This window comes from Saccostrea cucullata, unplaced genomic scaffold (assembly GCF_032062105.1).
Source record: "Saccostrea cucullata isolate Sc308-1 unplaced genomic scaffold, CSIRO_AGI_Scuc_v1 ctg840, whole genome shotgun sequence".
NCBI classification, from domain to species: Eukaryota; Metazoa; Mollusca; class Bivalvia; order Ostreida; family Ostreidae; genus Saccostrea; species Saccostrea cuccullata.
Window position 1 is genome coordinate 39,240 of NW_026921190.1, and position 25,394 is coordinate 64,633.

The window sequence follows — 25,394 nt, forward strand, 5'->3', positions numbered from 1 at the left end:
TATCATTAATGATATTAAGTTTTTAACTTTGTCAATCAAAATTGGTTAAAACGTGTAGAGGGCAAAGATAACAAAAAAAATTAGACAACAAAAATGATATTTAAAACAATTTACTCCTGGAAACTCCAGAGGTGGGATCAGGTGTCTTAGAAGAGAGAGCAATCCCTAAGTATTGATCAGGAAGACGGAATATTCCGGAGTCAAAATTTGTATTAGATTAACAATTATTACAATGAGTAAACGTCAGTCTAAATACGACCCAGTGATGATTATACATGTATTTGCAAACTTTATAGTGGCCATAGAATTTACGAAATTTAAACAAGTATGTTGAAATCCTTGTAACATCAACTTATCTGATTTTGACTTGAAGTTCTAACAAAGAGAGCAAAGCCCAGTAAACCAGTGTACATTTTCTGACAATAGACCTAAATTAATTTCTTCTTTTTCCTTATATAATCTAAAGGGTTATTTATGCTATTTTTGGCACTAACATTTCATTTCAATGAATTGCAGGGATTAATGTGATCAATATATCAATTTTTGCATCCTTAACTCTAATAAAAATAATCTGTTGATTGAGCTAAGGTCAACAAGCACCATAGCTGTCACGAAAATTATCAGCTAAGGTGAATTAACTCATACTATAATTTAATTACACTGTATATAAATGATCATTTCTCAACTTAATTTCGATGTAAAAGGAAGGCTTGGCAAGAGACCCTTTTCACATTTGGTTGAAGAATTCATTGACAGAACAACAAAAATGTCTTTTTCTGGAAATATTTCCGACACTTGTCCTCCATACTACATGCCTCATTCCCTGTTTGTTATCCACGTGGCCTGTTCCAGTACCATATTGGTAACAGGAGTTGTTGTGAATGCTGTAAGTATTGGTGTCATCATCCGTCTGAAGCTGTTCCATGAGATCTCCGTTCTCTTTACCCTGCATCTAATGACCGTCAACTTTGTAGCCAGCATCGTGTCTATGTCTATAGCTCTGGTGAACTCATTTCATCCAACTGGGAAGGCGGATATGTTCTGTAGGATTACTGGATATATTATATTCGTTTTGATTGGAGTGAAGTTGGGAAATATAACACTAATGTCCATCACTGCTTTTGTGAATGTCTCTCTCTCGAATTTTGGGAAGGCACTCTTTTCAAAAACTAGGAACGTTGCGACATGTCTTTGCGTCATTTGGCTCCTGCCGCTTCTTAATTTGTCGATGCCTCTAACGGAACTTTGGGGAAAATTTACCGTCGCAAGTTATGCTCCTTGGTGTTTTCCCTACACAGGTGGATTTGGAAAATACTTGGTGTGTTTTTCGCTCGTTATGACGCTGTCAGCACTTTTATTTTCTTATGTTGGAATCATACGGAAAGTTTTACAAAGCAGACGTAAGATCGAAACAGCGAACCAACTTGATATTCAGAAAAGAAAGAGACTCAGTAATGAGAGACAACTGATCATTTCTGTCGTCGTCATGGTGACGCTATTTATGGTCCTTTTCCTTCCAACAGGAATAATTCCCGTTTTAGATCCGGAACTGAATCTTGGTGTGACTGTCCATGTGGTTTTTACTTATGTCCTATGGGCCCAAAATATTATAGATACTCTAATATTTTCAATTTTCCATTCCAAAATAAGGAACGGGATTAAAATGTTCATGTTGTGTAGAGGAAAAAGATAAAAAAAACTTGTCAATTAAAAAGAATCTTGTTTTATGCGGCTGGATCGATAGATCCAGGGCCTATTTTGTTTTTGTCCTGCATGTCTGTTTGTCTGTCTGTCTGTTGTCAACTTTCAACCTTCGTCATAACTTTTAACCATGAGAGATAGCTGACTCCGCTACGCTCCATTCAAACCTCGGATGTCATAGCTTGAGCACGGGACTCTGAAGTTTTTATCAAGAAAAAAAAAATAAATAAAAAAATCCGGAAGAAAATTTTCCCACCCTCGACTAGAAAAAACACGTGTTTTTTTAGTTGAGTATTTTCCCGAATTTTTTTTTTACCTAGTGACCTTGACTTTGACCTATATGCTAAAATAGCTTTTTCGAACTTTCTCCATAACTTTTGAACCATAAGGGATAGAGACTTCATATTTGGTATTCCTACTCCACTAATTAAGTTCTTTCAAATAACCCCAAGGTCGATGACTTTTTGACCTTGACTGTCACCTATATGCTAAAATTAGCTTTTTTCTATCTTTGTTGCCGTCGGGCGCATAGTGTTTCATAAACACATCTTGTTTTAGATGTTTTGTTTTGTTTGCTTGTTTTGTTTTTTGACACTTTATTCTTTTGAAAAAGCGAAAAATCTAAAAATGTATTTTGGACTTTATTTTGTGATTATAGATGCATTCTGATATTAAAAATTACAATAAAACCTTTTAGTAAAAGGTTAAGATAACAAACAACACTGAAAGAAAAACCTAGTGAATTTAGCTAGTGTGTCTCGTAAAGCGTTTGTCATAATTAGTAATCTTTCAGTTTACTGGCCAAGATAGTGAATTTTGAAGCGGGCGTCGTATAGATACTTACATACAAAGTGAAAGTTACTTATCAATTCTAGATTTACAAATCTTATCTAGTAAATATACTCAATACTTAGTAAAACTGCTTTTAAGGTAGTGATTGTATGGACAATAAATTTACTAGTCTCCTTAGTGACTTTAACTAGCTATTTTTTACAGTGAATGATCGATTTCAAAAAATCCATAAACAATACAAATTCTAGTATGTGAATAAAGAGGACATATAAAAAGTATTTAAAAACTCCGAAATATGATTTTGAAGATTTGTTTCTTCTTTTGGAAAGTGAAGTATGAGTAAATGTACGATTTCCAGACGTAGAATTAAAGCCAAGTTCTTCCAAAATACAGTTTTCATAATGATCCTGACAAACAAAGACAATATCGTTAGAAGCCTTGTCTGCTCAGCTGGGACCATAACTTACCCCGGTATTTTTCATGTAGTCGCTCTAACTCTTCCAACACTTCTTCAGTATAAGGTTTAGTGCGAATGTAATGAAGAACTAAATTGTTTTTTGACGTAACGCGCAGAAGAGAATCATTAGACACCCTGTAAGGAAAGTTGACGATGGAAAAGCAGAAAATACACATGTATCTCGTTTGTCAAACTATTTAGCTGTTAATTGGCCTTTATCGTCAGTAAAACATGTACATCTACAAATGAAACTCTGTGGTGTATTTTATTTCAATTTCACCGAGATAATTACGAATGAAAATAACTATTGTAAATTGACAAAACATCGTCGTATCTGAATATCGAATTGAAGGCCAAAGTAATTAGTTTTCTCTTTTCGTGTAGAATTGATTGAATAATTAAATTTTTCTTCATAGAAATATAAAAACAGGTCAGTATTACAGGAGCACAATTAGTACCCATCGGGATTTCAAGTTTGTTGGAAAATTTGATCTCAGAAGACTACATAACTGTCGTCAATGAGGAACTCCAGCATCCTTTTAATACAAGTATCAACTTTAGAGCACTTGTGTGTACAATCAGAGTGGTTTTTCACAAAGTAATTTTGTTGTTGACCAATAACAAGATGCGGAAATTTTCCGAGTTTCGTTTTTTTTTTTTTATTCAGTTGTTTGTGATATCAAAGATAGAAAAGTCTTCTAAGTTTTAATGTTATAAACTTAAAAAAAAATATTTTAAAGTTTCTAAAAGTTCTTTCGAGTTTTTGAGGATCCACGTCTGATTTTAATGCACCACGTCTAGAATAGGCTGAATCACTGAAGGCCTATATCTCAGTGAAGTTCTCCTTAACAGCACCGGCCCTCATCCTCATCCCAACCTCCAATCCAGAGAAATCTTCAGTGCATTGATTAGGCCAACCACATATCAGCAGTCTCCAACAGAAATCTATGGAGCGCCAAATTAACGTACAGGGTGTTTCAACAAACATGTCCCGACTTTTGATGTCTGTATTTTTACACAATAGTGAAATATTTTTAAAATTATAGCTATAATTTAAAGCCCATTTTTTGCATTATAATTATGATATAAACAATATAAAATAAAGTCAGTACATTTTTTTCCATTTAAGTTTTGATTACATTTTCAAAAATTTGTTTGTGGCGTTGTTTTCTTCAAAAATGGATCTATGGATGTTTATAAAGTAAACAATACAAAAAGATAATCTCCAAAATCATCAATATTAGTGCAAATGATTTTTTTTTTAAAAAAGTACTCATTTGAAAACCATCTTTCTAGAAAGCAGATTTTTCATTCAGAATGTCCAAATATATATATTATAAAGGTCTTTGAGGATGCTGACTGACAATAGTGTGACTTTTAGAACGCGTAAAAAAGGACGTTAAATTGAAAAATTCTGCCGATGTTCAAATTATAAAAATGCCTGTCTTAAAAAATAATTGATTCAGAGTTACTTTAACTTTTATATCGATAAAATTGTTTGGTAATGTAGTTTTCAATTTTACAAATAAAATCTTTCATTAAAAGTGTGTAACTTTATATTGAATCCGCAAAGTCGGGACATGTTTGCTGAAACACCCTGTATATTCAAATATTTGAACCTATCTTCAAATACTTGTATACATGTACCTATCTTTAAAATAATTGAACCTATCTCCAAATGAATTTAAGATAGGTACATTTATTCAATTGAATTATACCTATCTTAAATTTATTTAAAGATAGGTACCGTACAATTGAATTAAAGATAGGTACAATTGATCTGAAGATAAGAAATATATCCACAATAAAATTAAAGATATGTATATTAGCTAGGTTCAATTCTTACCCCCCCCCCCCCCCCGACAACGACAACGACTTGAACACAGGGAGAACTGTATATAGGTTCATTATACCGATCTTTAATTCATTATACATCTGTTAAAGATAGGAATATTTGAATTAAACCTATCTTTAATATATTTAAAGATAGATATATTGATTTGAAGGATAGGTACAAACTATTAGATAATAAATTGACGATAGGTACAAATATTTGAATATTTCAATACTGGTTATGCGCCAAAATACTACCGGAAGTCATGCATTCTCGAGCTCTAAGCCTAAGCTTCGTTTGTGATGCTGAAGTTGAGGAACAGGTAGACACTGTAAAAAGCGTTATATCTATATTGTCTGGTCTAAAATTATAAAAATTAATAAGAACTTTAGTAAGTCTCATTTAAACACAGATACGTTTTATTATAAATGTTGTGTTCTGTCAGTTGATTGTATTTTGTGAGAGTTATCTTTCTTTTTATGAAGCAACGAAAGCAAGAAGCAACGAAAGCTAGATCATGGTGAAATAAATTCAAGTTGAAGTTATATATAGAAGATCAGGACTGACGTGGTATTTCATGTATTGATTCACCTGTATTTCTATAAGCGCACCACTTTAAGAAAAATGTTTTTTTTTGTTTCTTTTTACTGATAAAAAAATATTCCGTAACATGATCTTAACTTAGGGTAAATTTTGTTTTTCATCTTTTTTTTAAGAATAGGCCTATATTGAAAAACCAAAAGGATAAAATAAATTGTTACGACAGAATGTTAGTTTAACATTTTATCCAAAAATGTGATGTCTTATATCACTGAGACACACAAAGGGATGTGTCCCAATATAATGTAAAGTTATACATTGTATATAATATATAGTTTCAGATCTAAATGAGTGGCTGAAGACGATGATGATTAAGCTACAGATCTGCAGCTAGCTATAAATACAGGACTGACAATTTCCCATTCCATCTACTTAGCAATGCTAAGAACATGCTTTTTAATGCACACCTTGGTTTTGAGGTTTCAATTTCACAAGCACATGGTAACTGTTTAAATATGCTCTTGGACTACTTGAAATCTTCACCTTGATTTTGACCAGAAAAGTGATCACTGGCAGGTAGTAAAATTTTTTGCTCACCTGACCCAATCTTACGAATTATTTTAACATAATGTATCATAAATTAACTCCAGATGTATCTTTATATGAATAAAAAATTCTTGAATGGGACGAAAAACAACATACCATCAATCAACTCTGGATATACTTTTGAATTATTTTTCAATAGCTTGAATAAAATAATTTACGATGCATGGCAATTTACAATACCTTAAGAATGTAATTAATTAATCTCTGCAAGTGTATTTTAGCTTAGAATTAAAAATAACTTCCTGGTCCATGGTCTGGAGATCTTGTAGGAGCTGACTGTGTTGGAGGACAATTTACAGTAGATGGAGTAATTTCAGGTTTTGCAGTTTAGGATGTGCTGAACAACTGTCATCAAAAGTAAGTATACACCTTTTTGTGGGAACTAATTTTTTAGCTTTTAAATACCTTGACAAAGTCAAGATATCTTTATGAAATACCCCCTGTGTCAACATAATAGCATGGGCATCCCTGTTAAATTTTAGGAGCAGGTTCAATCCCATGTAACCATAAGCCCTTCTTAAATTAAACATACATAGATGATGCATATATGGATGGACACTACCAGACTTGCTTTGGATGCTGGATTTGACCTTCATTTTTCCCAGTGGCCAGGTTTATGAATTTTTACCAGGTCCATTATCAAGTAACTATTAGCCCTACCTGAACCAAACTTGCATTGATTTTGGGGTTGACACAACCAAATCTGATTTGGATACTGTGTCTGAACTATATTTTCCAGATGAGTTAATTTAACCATACTTTAGCCAAATTTGCATTGGGTGGTGTTTCTACAAATGGACACTTTCACACTAGCTAGGTTTTGATGCTGAGTCTTTCATGCATTTTCCAGGTGAGTGACCAGGATAATGTTTTGGACTACATATAGCTGTATTATCATATAGCCCGTTATGATTATAAACTAATGCATGAATGATGAACCTTAGGATGGACACTTCAAGACTTGCTCCATATGTTTGAACTGACAGACATTTTCTTAATAAGTGAATAGATGAAAGTTTTGAAGCAGGTCCATTCTCAAGTAACTATAAGTCCTAATTAAACCAAATTATAATCAATATTTGCCTTACTAATAGATAATATTTGTCGAGGTCAGCTTTGTATTCTTTGATTACCTATCATTTAAAAAAATGAACCATTATCATGTCCACTCCCCAGGTTCCTGTCAAGTTATATATGTAAAGTTTGGTCATTTCAAGTCCCCATATTTTTATTTGTCTTTAAATTACAAAGCTTGGCATATTCATTTAACACTTTCTTTGGTTCACAATTTGAGTAATTTGATCATATATATTGTACATTTATTATGTGAGGTTCTAAAATTGGAATCACAACTTTTCATGTCATCGTATGCAAAGTGAAAGTAGAACGAGTACATGTAATACATGCATATCCTTTCGTATTTAATGATGTCCTTGTTGAAATAATTGTATAAATGCTGTTAAAAGAATTTGAACTACTAGATGTTTTGTTTAAATTATGCTTTTCACTGGTATTTTACCTGTATTGTGCAGACATGTGTTGTAGGCTTGCAGACAGTCTATTTTTCTATTTACATGGTGGCGTATTGCATTACTTCCGGTTTATTTTTCTCTTGATCCGCGGTATTATTAATACGCCCTTGGGGTTTTGTAAAGAAGTGAAAATGTACAGTTATAAGGTAATTAATTAATTAATTATTGTTGAATGAATTACAGTCAAGTTATTTTATGGTGAAATAATTATTATTGTTCTAATTATCTTAATGGAACTATTTTCCGTATAAGATTTTCCGTATTTTTCGTATATTCCGTAAGAATTTATATAATTATAGAGTTTTGTATACGAATTTTCTTTAGAGTATAAAAAAATTTTCCGTAAATCGGGGAGTCTGCTATTTTTGATGTTAGGGTTAACATAATTATTTTGGGCTTTTAGACAAAATTGGTAATTATTTGCTAATTGTTAAATCAGTTAATTGTAATTCGGTAAATGGTTTAATTTAATTGGGGGAAAGTTTAATTTTAACAGTTTTTGGGGATTAATTTATGATCATATATCTTGATTATTTCAGGATCCGATCGTATCTGAATTTCCAGTTGTTAATAATCTTTTATTCATTGATAATTAAGTTTAATAGATAGGTTTCAGCCATATATTTCGATTATTTCGAGATCCGGCTGTTTATTAGAATTTATTTAATATTGTGAAATTTGTCAGTAAAAAGGGTGGTTAAAAGGCCTGGATATTATATTTTTTTGTATTAAAATTGTTCATGTTGGTTTTGCAGACTCAATAAATCTATAAAACTTAAATTTCGAGTTTAGTGTTTTGACTCAGTGTTTAAAAAGGGAGTTTACTCCTGTCTTCTAGAACCACTATAGCAATACTTAAATGAGATAGTCGTTGGACGCTTTCTCGCTACAATTTTTGGTGTCAGAAGTGGGATGGCCATTAAGCGCTATCCCGCTACAATTTTTGGTGCCACAATAATTAATTAATTAATTACCTTATAACTGAACATTTTCACTTCTTTACAAAACCCCAAGGGCGTATAAATATATACCGCGGATCAAGAGAAAAATAAACCGGAAGTAATGCAATACGCCACCATGTAAATAGAAAAATAGACTGTCTGCAAGCCTACAACACATGTCTGCACAATACAGGTAAAATACCAGTGAAAAGCATAATTTAAACAAAACATCTAGTAGTTCATACTCTTTTAACAGCATTTATACAATTATTTCAACAAGGACATCATTAAATACGAAAGGATATGCATGTATTACATGTACTCGTTCTACTTTCACTTTGCATACGATGACATGAAAAGTTGTGATTCCAATTTTAGAACCTCACATAATAAATGTACAATACATATGATCAAATTACTCAGATTGTGAACCATATAAAGTGTTAAATTAGTATGACAAGCTTTGTAATTTAAAGACAAATAAAACATGGGGACTTGAAATGACCAAACTTTACACTAAAATATTTGTATACACGTAAAATATAAAGGAAAGAAAGGAAAAGACTTTTCATCTGATTGCCTATAGTTGGATTTTGACGAGTGGGTTTTATGACATCTGTGAAGAATGAGGATTTTTGCTTTGTTGGATTAAGTACCGTTGGCTCTTCCTATGGATTTCTTCTTAATATTACATTAAAATATATATTTATTGTCCTTCCTCTCTATAATAGTATTAAGCTAATACGAGACTACTCGTCATGTTGCATTCCGGAGTTTCCTTACTCGCGAGTATTTGCAGAAAGAAGTTCTTTCGAAGATTTTTATGAAGATTCCTTTTTCTATGCTATACAACACTTGAATGATTTATTTAATCCAGGCAGATAGAATAAATGGGGATGGGCATGCATTTTAATTATGTACCCCAATTTTTTTTTACGAAAAGCAATCACAAGTGCAGTTTTAATATTTTTTTTTATAGAGAATGTCAGAAGCAGAAATTCAGGCACTGAAGAGGGGAAGGGCATATCAATGTCTAGACTGCGAAGATCCTATGCCTAAATATATTGGAGAAAGAAGACAAGTCATTGCTCATCTATATAAATATCATGTACCTCTTGACCGTGTCCCATATTATTGTTCACTCTGTCATTTTCTAACAGCAGAAAAAGACAAACTAGCCGCCCACGTTAAAGGGTACGTGAAGCATGTAGAAGCTGTAAAAACACTAGAAAGCAGTGGAAGACCATTAGAGAATTTCCTTCGGGCCAACCCGAACCCCGTACTATTAGTAGAGGGAGTACATTTTATTAGACTGAGTCGGGAGGAATCCAGGCAACACTGGATGGGCGTAAATTCCAGTAAAACACCAACTGCCCCAACCCCAGTTCCATCCGTGACTCCGGTACCTACTTCAAAAACTGCCATCCCTGCATTGGACACTTCCCCATTGCCATCCTTCACTCCAGTAAACCTCGCCTTTGAGGACTTACTGGAGGATGATTTTAAATATCTCGATCCCTTTCTACTAGGAGACACTGCACCTCAAGTGGCAGACATGGCAGGTTTCATGCCGGAACCCATCCTGGATGGTGCGAATGCTGCCCCATACTGCATCAGCAATGGGAGTGAAATTGGCACATCAGAAAAAGTGGGGACAGAAACAGAGAGGGCTTCCAGAGGCAGTGGTAATGAAGGTGGAAGTGGCCCACCGGAGAAAGGGGGGACAGAAACAGGGAAGGTTCCCAAGGACAGAGGCTCTGAAGATGGAAGTGTCCAAGTTAAGAGGGTAGAAGCGGCCACGGGGGAAAGAGAGGACCAGAAAGACGGAGTAAAGCGTCAGGCCCCTAGAAAAGAGAATCAGATGAGGAAAAGGAAACGAAGCAATAGCGACAGTAGTGACAGTAGTGAGAGTAGTGAAAGTAGCGACAGTAGCAGAGAAGGTGTCAGTGGAGAGAAGGAAGAGGGACGAGATCATGAGGAGAGAATTATTCAGGAGTTACAAAAAACAAATCAACACCTATTCTTAATATATACTTGCTTAAATGAAATGAATAACAGAATGAAAGAACAAGGGAGGACACTGGAGAGAGTAGTAGGGACTTTGAGGTTACCAGACAGAGAGAATAGAGAGAGCAGAGAGAGCAGGGAGAACAGAGAAGACAGAGAGAGCAGGGAGAACAGAGAAGACAGAGAGAGCAGAGAGATCAGGGAGAACAGAGAAGACAGAGAGAGCAGAGTAGACAGAGAAAACAGAGGGAACAGGGAGGACAGAGAGAGCAGAGTAGACAGAGGGAACAGGGAGGACAGAGAGAGCAGAGTAGACAGAGAGAATTATCAGGAATATCATCAAAGGCAGAGAGAAGGAGGATATTGGAGACGGGGGCGGGGTTCTGGGAGAAACGCGTGGAGGAACGGAAAGTGAAAAGAGAAAGTGAGTTGTAAGCAATTGTAAATATCGTTTAGTTCAAATTGAATTTGTATTGTTAGAGTTTTGTAAAATCTATATGGATGAAGATGTAAATCTGGGTAAACTGTTTAAGTAGACGTGGGTTAGGGGTGGATTTTTTTTTAATACAGACATTGCTGTATATGTGTAAAATGTTATAAAGGTATAACATTAAGGTACCGCTGAGGTGAACTTGATGTGTATTATATAAACTTTTATGAGTGAATTGATGAGCAGTTTACATGTTGATAACTTGTTATGAATGCTATTTTACTATTAATATTCACAATCTCATGAACTGTACATATTTATCATTTTTTACTTGTAATGGCATTGCCATAGTATTATTATTCATGAGGACATGAATCTTTAAACGGAGGGGTAGTGTAAAGTTTGGTCATTTCAAGTCCCCATATTTTTTATTTGTCTTTAAATTACAAAGCTTGGCATATTCATTTAACACTTTCTTTGGTTCACAATTTGAGTAATTTGATCATATGTATTGTACATTTATTATGTGAGGTTCTAAAATTGGAATCACAACTTTTCATGTCATCGTATGCAAAGTGAAAGTAGAACGAGTACATGTAATACATGCATATCCTTTCGTATTTAATGATGTCCTTGTTGAAATAATTGTATAAATGCTGTTAAAAGAATTTGAACTACTAGATGTTTTGTTTAAATTATGCTTTTCACTGGTATTTTACCTGTATTGTGCAGACATGTGTTGTAGGCTTGCAGACAGTCTATTTTTCTATTTACATGGTGGCGTATTGCATTACTTCCGGTTTATTTTTCTCTTGATCCGCGGTATTATTAATACGCCCTTGGGGTTTTGTAAAGAAGTGAAAATGTACAGTTATAAGGTAATTAATTAATTAATTATTGTTGAATGAATGAAAGTCAAGTTATTTTATGGTGAAATAATTATTATTGTTCTAATTATATTAATGGAACTATTTTCCGTATAAGATTTTCCGTATTTTTCGTATATTCCGTAAGAATTTATACGAATTTTAAGAGTTTTGTATACGAATTTTCTCTAGAGTATAAACATGCAGAGACCTTACAAATTACAAAGAAGTCTGAAGCTATTTTTGATGTTAGGGTTAACATAATTATTTTGGGCTTTTAAACAAAATTGGATAATTATTTGCTAATTGTTAAATCATTAATTGTAATGCGGTAAATGGTTTAATTTAATTGATAAAAAATGTTAAAAATTTTTCAGTTTTGTAAATATTCAATTTATGATATCTTGTTATTTTTTCCCCAATACCTAATAGTTGTTAATAATCTTTTATTCATTTAATTGTTTAATAGAAGGTTTGCCATATATTTCGATTTATTTAATATGAATGTTAAAAAATGAATTTTTTAATATTGTGAAATTTGTCAGTAAAAAGGGTGGTTAAAAGGCCTGGATATTATATTTTTTTGTATTAAAATTGTTCATGTTGGTTTTCAAAGATCAATAAATCTATAATTGCTCATGAAATAATGTGTAATTTAGTGTTTTGATTCAGTGTTTATATGTTTTTTTCTCATAACCATATAATAAATTGTATATAATTTTGCACATTGTTGATGGTTTTGTACATATATTTAAACTTTTTAATTTCAGTGCTCAGGTGAGCGATGTAGACTGTGGGCCTCTTGTTTCATATATGAAGCAGTCTTCCAACTTCTGATTTTCCTGCATTTTCTACAACTCTCTGCCAGATGTGCTTGCTGATTTCCTTTCTTAAACAGACACTGGTAAATAAACGACCCTGAGTACTGTTTTCTCTTACAACAAATGTTTCTCGCAGTGTGTTCGTGATATCGTCTTTACCAAAGAGATGAAAATGAGAAGTTAATACAGAGGTTATCCATGGCTGATAGGGTGGGATGGAAATGCACTTTTGTTCAGAGTTTGTTTTAGGTGAAACATTAGTAGCTTTCTTTGGAGAACCACATGTTGAACAGTTCTTTGTTATATGGGATTGAGCTCTGTCATAAATATTGGACAATATTTATGACAATCCATATTCAATAATTATTACAAGTTACTTTAGAAATTTGTGTCCCCTGTTTGATAAAAATGAGGAGGGTACCCAGTAGAAGAAATGGAAAAAAATTTTAGATGGAGGTTTAAAAAAATGTCAACCTTGACCATTCTGGGCCTTTTCAAAGTTAAAGATATAAATTCATGACACAAAATTTTATCGCAAAAGTTTACAGAAAACGTAAAATTATTATTTGAAAACTATACAGGAAGGGGGAGGAGCCCAGGGGTAACGATGCCCAAATCCTGCTAGAAATATATTTGCAACAGATTGAACAATTCATCATCTTCTTCAGACACCATTTTTGTAAATAATTTATCTTCAAACAAAAGAGAACTCCATCAAAAAAAGGCAAAAGTGAGAAGATGCAAGGCAAAAATTTCAAGCTGCGAAGGTGTGATATATTAGTATCGCTCCTTCGTCTTTGCACTTCCACCCTCGCACCTTCGTGCTTTGCTGTCACTTCTTAGCACTTTCACTCCTTCGCCTTGAAGGTTTCACAACTTTGGAACTTCGCAATCACAAATCTTTGCCCTAAAGATGAGAGTGCAAACGTGCAAGTGGCCCCAATGCAACATAAAATTTTTAACGAACCAACCATTGATTAATTGCAGCAGTATGTAATAAAGACTTAATGCTTGTAATATCTTTTGATACACATTTTTAAATTTACAGAAGAAAGATAATTTTTTGTTTATATGATTATGGGACAAATGAAATAAAGCCCATTACACATATTCTTTTTTCTGGTGCAAAAATGGTCACCCTTTCTTCTTTTTTTTTCAAATGTGACTTGAAAGGTTACATTGGAACAGAAATGTGAAAAAGCTCTCCTTTTTCCTAGCCATGGGAAAATCTTTACCATAAATTAAGACAAAATTTAAAAATCACAGATGGAAACATAACCAGGACAGATATAGTTGAATATGTAGATCTATAGGGGCACAAAGGGAGGGTTGATTGGCCCAGTATGAGAAATATGGTTTCCTGTGCCTTTGTAATAGGCTGTCAGACAGGAGTGATTAATGTATACTTAATGGGAACTGGATGGGGCTGTACTGGAAAAAGGCATAGTGGAAAACATGTCACAATAGTCCTCAATACAGAGAAAACTACGTACAGATGTAAAATACATGAGTAACCGGTAATTTTATCTGAGCTAAAATATCATCGATTTTAAAGTATGAATGTCTTAATAATATTCCCATACAGTCTTAAATAACCATATCTCCATGTATTTATATATAACATGTTCTTTTATAAATAAAGATTAATATTAAAGCATATACGAATAAGGTTGTTACAAAAAATGTCACATTCTTGACTATTATAAGCCATTAAATTGGTACTCAACTGTTTCATCATGTTTATATTTATATGTGTTGAACCATTTCAGTCCTGAAGGCTGAGGATACAGAGATCTGTAAGGCTGGACCTGGAGATCACTGGATTCCAAAATATTTTAAAAATCCAGAAAATCCTGTAGTCCAGGCAGCCGACGGACTTGAGAGAATCAAAGATTGCAAAGGCAAGAGGTCTTTGACAACTCTAACCATAGTTGATTGGATAAGGTCAGGTCAGATAGTTCAGAGGTTTGATTACGGGGCAATGTTTGACCACAAGGTCATATTTTCATATGCAATACAAAAATTGCTCACAGTTCAAGTCAAACAACAGGGATTTGCAGTGTAATTTTCAGCATAATGGTAAAGTTTTGTATTAATCTTTTTTAAATTTAAGTATGCCACTTCTTAGATTGACCAAGAGGGGGTATTTGTTCCATTTATGAATGTTCTAGATAGTTATATTTCCATTAGAAAATACTTCTGTGTTGCATGATAACGTAAGTTACTATAGTATTGCAGTTTCATGTGTATACACCACTTGTTGCAATAAAATAAGTCTGAACAATGACCTTCAAACAAACTCTGTATTCAGGATATGTTCAGACAGAGACTTTAGGTCAAGGGTCCCGGTTTGTACTTCTAGTTTGTCAAAGACCCCATCTAACTGGCAACATGAGTCATACAATGTATAAGCATGTTAGTGTCTCCCCTCTACACAGACAAAAGATGTCAGAAATCCTAAACGACAATAAAAACTCAGTTTTTTCGACCTGCTTTCCTTTCAAATACCTTGTATTTATGTATTGCTATCATGCAATTTTTGTTTTTCGGTCATTGTAATTTTTATTTTCTTAAAAACCACAGGTAATTTATTAGGGAAACCCACACACACAGCCTTTTTTTTGGTTGTGCAAAAGGAAAACATGGGAGAAATTAGGCCATTTCATGTAAGCTTGCCAAAGCAATTTTTCTGTTGACATGCTTTATAAAATAGTTAAAAAAAAAACAAATTAAAAGTCAAGTGAAATATAGATGTTTGAGGTTGAAAATGATTTGTACACTTGAGTTTATAAAGATGGTACTGTAATAAAAGCAATTTTGAAATTGCAGTATGCATTTAATGTTAAACTAATTTGTCAAGGTGTAATAAATAATTTTTAAGAGTGGCATATTTCATTTTTTGTTGATTTTTTTCTCTAATATTTAGAAGAAGAATGAATAGGTGATTTTGTTAAATAGACTAGAATTTTGAGTTATAAATCTTCTGTGTTTTTTTAAGCAATATATATAGGGGAGATGTTGAATGACCATAAATCTGACACATAGCACTGATATTTATGTAAAGAAAACATTTGTTAAAATTAATAGCAACATAGAAAAAGTTGCCAAGATAAGATCAGGGAGTGACAGGGTTTAACTCAGTACTAAAGCAGCACTTCTCAGATGTTGGTTAGGGATAATTTCCATTTTTTTCAACACCATATCCCATAATTTGTAAGAATCAAGTCTTTGAGTACAAGTTATGAGTGATGTAAATCTGGTCTATAACAGTGTGGGGAAAAAGATCATTTCAAATGTTGGTTTAACATAAAGGGTTTGTTATGGGGCAGTGAGCATAGATGGTGAAATTGTTATTGCTTTGTCTATCTCTCTGTATGTTTTAAACGTATTGTAGCTGATACAGTGCAATTCTTGGTCACAATATCCATCAATGTTTTACACAGTAATTTCATAAGTCTTTGGGGAAGAGGGATAATTATACACTTACTGTTGGAGAGCAATTTTTTTGGGGAGGGGGGTGTATTTTTGTTGTTTTCATGATAATTTGAAGAATTCTACAAATTCCATGACAGGTAAAATTTCATATACAAAACTGCACAGTTCTGCGACCATAAAATCCAATTTCTACATTATTTTTTCCTCAAACCACAAAAATTTAACCACAAGAAACCCCTTAGCCTGGGACCACAAATTTCACTTATTTCAGAAGAAGCATCCTTGCTCAGCACAACTTGGTTTGTTTGCTCTATGCAGGGGAACAGAGAAGAAGAATTTCAAAGAAATAATTCACTTTCACTGTACAACTGAATAATCCACAGAACTCCCCCACCTCCCATAGAATTCCTGACCCAGGGGCCATAAACTTCACAATTTTAGAAGAGGCAATCTTGATCATCAAAAAATGCACAAAGTTTATCTCCAGAATACCCAAAAGCAGAGAAGAAGACCTTCAAAGAATTTGGCCTTCTCACTACATGTACATATGATTGTTAGAGCCCTACCCTCGCTAATGAACATCCAATTACAAATTATCATGCTAAAAGTTTGACTGCATGTTGTCCAGGAGTAATGAAGATTTTTCAAGAAAACTCAAATTTTCATGGTTTTGGCTCCACCCTTAAGGCCCTGGGGTGCAGGGCCTGACTGTGAAATTTGTTAATTCTTGTTCCCTTTCACTTATAGATGTTCTTTTCCAAATTTGGTTGAAATTGGTTCATTGGTTCCAGAAAAAAGAAGCTGAAAATGTTCCAATTTTAAAGATGATGGATGATGCAGACAAAAACAGATAGTACTTCACTTAAATGTCTTGGGTGACCTAATAACACCAATGTAGGTTCCAGTGAGAAGTACGAAATTGAATATTTCCCATAGTGCAACACATTGATGGTTAATTAAGCCTGCGTTTGAATTCTGAAATCTTAAGAGATTTAACCATATAGGAACAGCATTGTAGGAGGAATGTTGCTGTGTTAAGCATTAACAAAAGGTCAAGTTTAACTCAAGCTGACGGGGGCAGGATCTCTGAGAGAAGCATGTCTTTAACAAGTTTGGTGAAAACTTCCAAATGAAGGGAACAACACAAACTATGATGACAATGTGAAACATTTTGGGGAACACCCACATGTCAGATTCAAGGGGATTATCCTTTCAATTTGTCATAGTGACCAAATCCATTGACCTCATACAAAGCCGACAAAGTCTCCACAAAGAAGGGATACTGGAGGAAGGGTGTCCATGGACCACTCACAGGGCTATAGCCAATTTAGTGGACATTTGGGGCATATTAGGAAAACTGCTGTAGGAGAGAGCTTAGCAAATTAAAGCCCAACCGAAAAGTTTGTAAAATAGGTAAATTTTGTTACAGCTATTGAGAATAAGGATTAAGGACAAAAGATGGTTTAAAAGATTGGGATTTTTTCATTTTTTGCTTTCCTTTACCAGACTTCAAGCTGTGCATTACAGAATTTATTAGTTGAATACTCTGAGATTTAAATGCCCACAGATAGAATAAACATTAAAAGCTGTTGTTAGTACAAAAAAAGGAGAAAATCAAAATTCTTTAATCTGAATAAAATCTATAGAAATGAAGTGATCATTATAGTTCTCCGAGAATACCAATTATCGGCAATCTCTACTTAACATAGGCCAACTCCCGGTACAAGGGTGTGAAATATTCCATTTCAATGTTTATAAAGTGCTTTTAATAATATTTTTGCAGATGTTTTTAAAAAGTGTGATTTAACTTGCTGTCTTGAAATATTAAACGTGTGTGTTCGTACAAACATTTAAATATGGACTTCCAAGCTAGAACACCCAGTATTTCCTTTAAACTTGTCGCTTATTGGAATTTGGCCTTCAATTAATATTGATCACAGCTCTTGATTGTGACTAAAAATATGAGTTGTTTTAATAAAACCCTTAAAAAGAATGTATTAATTTAAAACTATACTTTAAAAGTACATTATTCCTCATGGTTTTTATACCAGTATTTCCTTTAAACTTGTCGCTTATTGGAATTTGGCCTTCAATTAATATTGATCACAGCTCGGTATATAGGAATCACCTTGTCTGTCTGTCCGTCTGTCTAGCTGTCCGCCCGTCCGTCTGTCTGTGCAAACGTTTCCGGTCCATATCTTTCTTACGGAGGGACATTAGAATCTACTACTCCACACAAAGATTGCCCATGACCTAAGGGTGTGTCATGACCTTGACCCAAGGTCAGTTGGGGAACTTCAAGGTCACTGGAAGAAAATTTTCATAATTTGTGTCTGGTCATGGATAAATTTGGGGTTCTCATTTCACACAAAGATAGCCCATGACAATAGGGTGTGGTCAAGGTCATTTGGGGAAGGTCAAAAAGTAAAATTCATAATTCGTGTCCGGTCCATATCTTTCTTATGGATAAACTTGGTAGGTTCTCATTTCACACAAAGATTGCCCATGACCCAAGGGTGTGTCATGACCTTGACCCAAGGTCATTTGGGGAACTTCAAGGTCACTGGAAGAAAAAATTCATAATTTACGTCTAGTCCATATCTTTCTTATGGATAAACTTGGTAGGTTCTCATTTCACACAAAGATTGCCCATGACCTAAGGATGTGTCATGACCTTAACACAAGGTCATTTGGGGAAGTTCAAGGTCACTGGAAGAAAATTTCATAATTTGTGTACGGTCCATATCTTTCTTATGGATGAACTTGGTAGGTTCTCATTTCACACAAAGATTGCCCATGACCCAAGGGTGTGTCATGACCTTGACCCAAGGTCATTTGGGGAACTTCAAGGTCACTGGAAGAAAAAATTCATAATTTACGTCTGGTCCATATCTTTCTTATGGATAAACTTGGTAGGTTCTCATTTCACACAAAGATTGCCCATGACCTAAGGATGTGTCATGACCTTAACACAAGGTCATTTGGGGAAGTTCAAGGTCACTGGAAGAAAATTTCATAATTTGTGTACGGTCCATATCTTTCTTATGGATGAACTTGGTAGGTTCTCATTTCACACAAAGATTGCCAATGACCTAAGGATATGTCATGACCTTAACACAAGGTTATTTGGGAAACTTCAAGGTCACTGGAAGAAAAATTTCATAATTCGTGTCCGGTCCATATCTTTCTTATGGATAAATTTGGTAGGTTCTCATTTCACACAAAGATTGCCCATGACATAAGGGTGTGTCATGACCTTGACCCAAGGTCATTTGGGGAACTTCAAGGTCACTGGAAGAAAATTTTCATAATTTGTGTCTGGTCCATATCTTTCTTATGGATAAATTTGGTAGGTTCTCATTTCACACAAAGATAGCCCATGACAATAGGGTGTGTCATGACCTTGACCCAAGGTCATTTGGGTAAGTTCAAGGTCACTGGAAGTAAAATTCATAATTTGTGTCGGATCCATATCTTTCTTATGGATAAACTTGGTAGGTTCTCATTCCACACAAAGATTGCCCATGACCCAAGAGTTTGTCATGACCTTGACCCAAGGTCAGTTGGGAAGTTCAAGGTCACTGGAAGAAAAATTTCATAATTCGTATCCGGTCCATATCTTTCTTATGGATAAACTTGGTAGGTTCTCATTTCACACAAAGATTGCACATGTCCCAAGGGTGTGTCATGACCTTGACCCAAGGTCATTTGGGGAAGTTTAAGGTCACTGGAAGAAAAATTTCATAATTCATGTTTGATACATATCTTTATTATGGAAAAACTTATTTCTGAAAAACCCAGCAGGGGGTACTTTGTCCCGTTTGGATAGTTCTAGTTATTTATGTTATTTATATGGTCATCCTTAAAAAATGTATAAATAGACACTTGATGAATTAAATGTGTCCATATCATATATAGACAACAACAGAAGATTTTAAGTATCCTCAAACCTTTCCCTGCCTATAAAGCAATCGGAGTATCAATCCCTTAGGGCCATGGTTTTATTTAAGGAATAACTGTCTTATTTTTCGATGTCATGATGTGATCAATCGATTGGCTTGCGTGATAATTTGTATGAACGTTGAAGGCGTTTATGCATAAAATTATCACGCAAGCCAATCGATTGATCATCGTCATGAAATCGAAAAATAAGATAGTTATTCCTTATATTTACATGCTATTTATTCTGCCAATCCACGTGCTACAAGCCCTGCTTCTGTCTAGCTACCATATTTGTCCCGCCCTGCATGTGAATTTTTTAACCGTGCCCATCGATGAACCAGTGCATTGATGAGAGAATTAAAGTTCATTAACTATTTGTAATTTTATCTCTAACAAAGACATTGGAAATGTAAATATTACATGTTGAACCTTTCATTTTTGGGGGCTGACTTGTTTTATGCCAATTTTTGGGTCTTTTTAGCTCACCTGAGCCGAAGGCTCAAGTGAGCTTTTCTGATCACAATTTGTCCGTTGTCTGTCGTCGTCGTAGTCGTCGTTGTAAACTTTTCACATTTTCATCTTCTTCTCAACAACCACTGGGCCAATTTCAACCAAACTTGCTACAAAGTATTCTTGGGTAAAGGGGATTCAAGTTTGTTTAAATGAAGGGCCACACCCTTTTCCAAGGGGAGATAATTATGAATTAGAGAAAAATTAATGGCATTTTTAAAAAGTCTTCTTCTCAAGAACCACTAGGCCAGGAAAGATGAAACTCATGTGGAAACATCCTCAGGTAGTGTAAATTCAAATTTGTTCAAATCATGACCCCTGGGGCTAGGGTGGGGCCAAAATGGACGATCAAAGTTTACATAGGAATATATAGGAAAAATTTTTAAAAATCTTCTTCTCAAGAACCACTGGGCCAGGAAAGATGAAACTAATGTGGAATCATCCTCAGGTAGTGTAGATTCAAGTTCGTTCAAATCATGACCCCTGGGTCTAGGGTGGGGCCAAAATGGCCGATCAAAGTTTTACATAGGAATGTATAGGAAAAATCTTTGAAAATCTTCTTCTTAAGAACCACTGGGCCAGGAAAGCTGAAACTCATGTGGAATCATCCTCAGATAGTGTAGATTCAAGTTTGTTCAAATCATGACCCCTCGGGCTAGGATGGGGCCAAAATGGCCGATCAAAAGTTTACATAGGAGTATATAGGAAAAATCTTCTTTTCAAGAACCACTGGGCCAGGAAAGATGAAACTAATGTGGAATCATCCTCAGATAGTGTAAATTCAAGTTTGTTCAAATCATGACCCCAGGGGGTAGGGATTAGCAAATATGGCCGATCAAAGTTTTACATAGGAATATATAGGAAAAATCTTTAAAAATCTTCTTCTCAAGAACCATTGAGACAGGAAAGATGAAACTCGTGTGAAATTATTCTCAGGTAGTATAGATTCATGTTTGTTCAAATCATGACCCCCATGGCTAGGGTGGGGCCAAAATGGCCGACCAAAGTTTTACATTGGAATATATAGTGAAATCTTTTTAAATCTTCTTTTCAAGTACTACAAAGCCATGATTAGTAATATTTATATGGAATCATCCTCAGGTAGTGTAGATTCTAGTTCGTTCAAATCATGATCCCATGGGGTGTTAAAATTCAAGCCCCCCCCCCCCCCAACCAACCTCAGTAAACTTTAAGTTCTGATCTGATATGTGCTTTTTCCTAGCCGATGTGCTCAGGTGAGCGCTGTGGCCCCTGGGCCTCTTGTTTTTCCTCTTGTATTTGACTACAAATAGTTCTGTCTACTTAATACATAAGGCTTACCACAGGTGTGACATGGGATGCCTGCTCCTCTAAGGCACCTGATCCCACCTTTGGAATTTCCAGGGGTCCATGTTTTATACCATGTAGATATCTTGCATATTTTATAGGGTGAGGTATTGAATGCAAAGTATTTTTAATATGATTTTGAAATTGGCCTCAGATTGTAGCTCATCTATTATATGTCTCTTTGTTAACTTTATCCTTAACAAATATCTTTAAAGAGATGCAGGTTAATATCTTTTTCCCTTGTAGGTTAAAACAGATTTTTCAAAGAATAACCTTGTGATGCAACTAATTTATGTAAAATAAAATGTCCCACACTACCCAGCCGAAGACCGGAAATATACCACACCATTTAGATTTACTGAAGAGGATAGGAACAAAAAACTAAAAAGGGGTTTCCGTTCAGATAAAATTACCCGTAATAATGAGAGCATTGTGTCAATTGGTTATTCTTTTGTTACATTCGGCTTTAAGAGTGGATTCACCATGTTTGCAAAGAAAACCTACAGCAAACAGTCCGTAAATGGTTGTGTGGAATCATTCAGTTTCAATTCATTGACAAGTGTTTGCTGGGCTTCTAGCCTCTATTAAATCTCCTTAATCTTGTAGGCTCGGAAATTTGATTATTGGTGGTTAGAAACATCTTCACCAGTGAAGAAAATATAGATTTAAAGGTCAATATTTCATTTCCCTTGACATTGATAATGCTTAGTCAATCATCAAGTCTTAATAACAAAGAAAATATGATGGTCTTCGTGAAGTAATAATTTCAGCAGAAAGGCTTAGAGCTTTGATACAAATTTTGAGTAATAGTTTTATTATATCATAGAGAAGCTACATATTGTACATTACCAAAATTACAACTCATTATTTTTGTGCAATATTTATTACGTTTTTTTGTGCAATATTTATTAGGTTTTTATAAGGGAGACAAATTTTCACAATTTCTGATTATTATTGTGTAGGAACAAAGGTATTATGTATGCTAATGACATTTTCAAGAGCGAGAGGCTCTCAAATTTGTGTAAAAAAGTTCTCTTGGATAAAAGTACATGATTTTCAGCCCATTTATAAATTGATGAGGCTTGTTGAATCATAATATAATTTCTCGGTGATATGTGAAGTGAAAAGAAGACGTATTTTGAACTTTTTGTAGGACCCATTAAATAAGGCTGTGTCCATTGCAGTCCTACATCTTGATGCTTTATGAGATACAAGGTGACTTGATGTATTGTTTTTAGGGTAAAGTGTTTTAACCACGAGTTAAAGGAATTCCACAGAATGCAGTTGTTAATGGTGGGGAATGGCTTGACATGACAGAGGGGTGATGTTTGCCATTAATAATGATCTGGCCTCAGTTGTCCTGTGCTCTTTTTATACACTGACTGACAGATGGACAGTCCAGGACCTAGCTAACTGATTTAAGTGACAGTTATGACTGGAAGTGAAGTAATGTTCATTTACCAGACAGACATAGCTGACCGGCTCACTGTCCGAGTTCTGGAAGAACACCTGAGTGACAGTCCTACATAGATTCCATTAGTTCCTCATATCTACGTTTGTCTATGAAATATTAAATTTTTACTATTTTTTATCCATGCTTTCTTAAAAAGTCAGAATAATTTGTTTCTTCACATTTTCTTTATGGAATTCTGGTCAGGAAAAAATATTGGGCCATGGGCACACAATTTTGCTTCAGTTTCCAATGCAAGGACAAAGGAATGGTTCATTTAAAGACTTATAATATGTATATATATTGGAACCATATGGTACCAATCCCTTTCTCTACCCTTTTTTTAATGCAGATATAGGACAATTAATACCTTTGTTAATCCAATGCAGAAGTAGTTTAAATTTCCCTGAGACTTGGACCAATAATAAAGGTCATGGCATAGGAATGAAATGATTATGATGCATATTGTCAGGTACAAAACTGAAATATGTAGGTCCAAGTGTCAATTCACCCCAAGCACAAAGGTTTGTGTGCTTTGTCATGTCAAAATACAATCATAGATTCATACTTGGTCAAAGACTTTTGCAGCATAATTTTTACCTGGCCAGATTGTGGAAGGGGTCAGTTGAAAATGTAAGGTTCACAACTATGTAGCTCTTTAATGCAGGGTCTTTAAATGTTAGGTTATAAAAGTTATTAGTCATTGATGAAGATCACTTTAAAAAAGGTAAAGATCAGATAAATGTAGGTAAAAGATTCTTCCTTAGGTTAAAACTCTGCAGTGCATGGATTAATTTGACTCATATGATATATAGCATATCAATTTGCAGTCAACCAAGAGCAAAAATTGTTTATGGTTGATATATAAATGAGTTGTTAGGTTCTGTAATATTTCATGCACACCCCATTTAAAGTTTGCCCCATTAGGGAGGGTATTGAGGGTTATTCAGTCCCAAACTTCTCAAGTGTAATTTGCATTGTTATGGAAGGTCGGCAACCGTGATTTAGATAGATTTTTTAAGTTTCTGCAGGTGAAATAGTTACTTGTAACTTCAGTAATATTTATTTATTATTTGCTCAGCACAGCGTCTATAGTTAATTATTGCTTGTGTATTGGTTTCGTACTTACAGCAATTGCACATCCTGCCCAGCCTCATTTCTGATCATCACTCACCATCCTCAACCTCTGGTTTTTTTTGCTTCACTCTCATGGCCCAGAGTTTTTAGCTCACAATCAGGAGTATTCTTAGGTAGTGTAGAGTGTAGATTCAAGTCTGTTTCAAACATGACCAGGAGTTTTTTTTTTGGGGGGGGGGGGGGGGATAGGACAACCTGGGATCAAAATTTTAAAAATTGGAGAGAAAAAAATTAAAAATCTTTTGAAGAATAGTAGAGGTATGATTTATCATTAACATTGAAGATCCTAAGGTAGTGTAGTTTAAATTTTGTTCATATCGTGGCCATTTAGGGGTAGTGCAGGGTCTAAATAGGGGATCTAAGTTTTATGCGGGAATATATACTGTACACAGGGTTATTTTCGCCCCGTCTTATTTTCGCCCTTTCACACTTGCAAACAATTTTGCCCTGTTTTAAATTCGCCCAGTCATAGTTTTGTTTAAGAAATTATACTGAATTCTTTGAATTCATCCCGTTTTAAATTCGCCCAAATGAGAGTAGGGCGAAAGGGGCAAAAATAAAATGGGGGCAAAAATTTCCCTGTATACAGTAGGTTATCTCTCTTAAAATCTTCTCAAGAATTGCAAAGCCATGATTATATATCATATTGATATAGAATTTTACATGAAAATGCCTTATTCTGTCTGGGCAGAATTTTTTGAAAGGATTCCATTTTTGCATTTTTAAAGGTTCTGAGATCACTGTAAAATTGAATATCACTTAAAACTTATTCCATATCCATTATTATAGTGATCTCTCTTGGCATCATTAAATCTCTAAAATTACTTCTCACTAAAAATGTTTGGATAAAATGATAAATTTGTGTCTAGCTAAAATTTACTTTTATATGGTATGTAGGAAAACATATCTGCTGATAAAGAAGGATCATAGTTACTCTGAGCATGTAGGCCCAAAGACCTCTATTTATGTATGTTTTTTCAACTCCAAATTGCAAATATAATGTAATGAATTATGGATATAGTGAAGTATGAATGTACTGGCTGTAGGACTTTGCTATAACCAAGTTC

The 25,394-nt window shown here is 34.4% G+C and overlaps 1 protein-coding gene across 1 annotated transcript in view; it reads left to right on the plus strand.

The window, feature by feature from the left end:
- The first annotated feature begins 14,397 nt into the window (after positions 1 to 14,397).
- The window catches only part of LOC134259417 (zinc finger protein GLI4-like), a 76,717-nt gene continuing 65,720 nt past the window's right edge, over positions 14,398 to 25,394 (plus strand). Inside the window, exon 1 of the mRNA XM_062742002.1 lies at positions 14,398 to 14,435. The gene's annotated coding sequence lies outside the window, so the exon portion shown is untranslated. The remainder of the gene's footprint in view (positions 14,436 to 25,394) is intronic.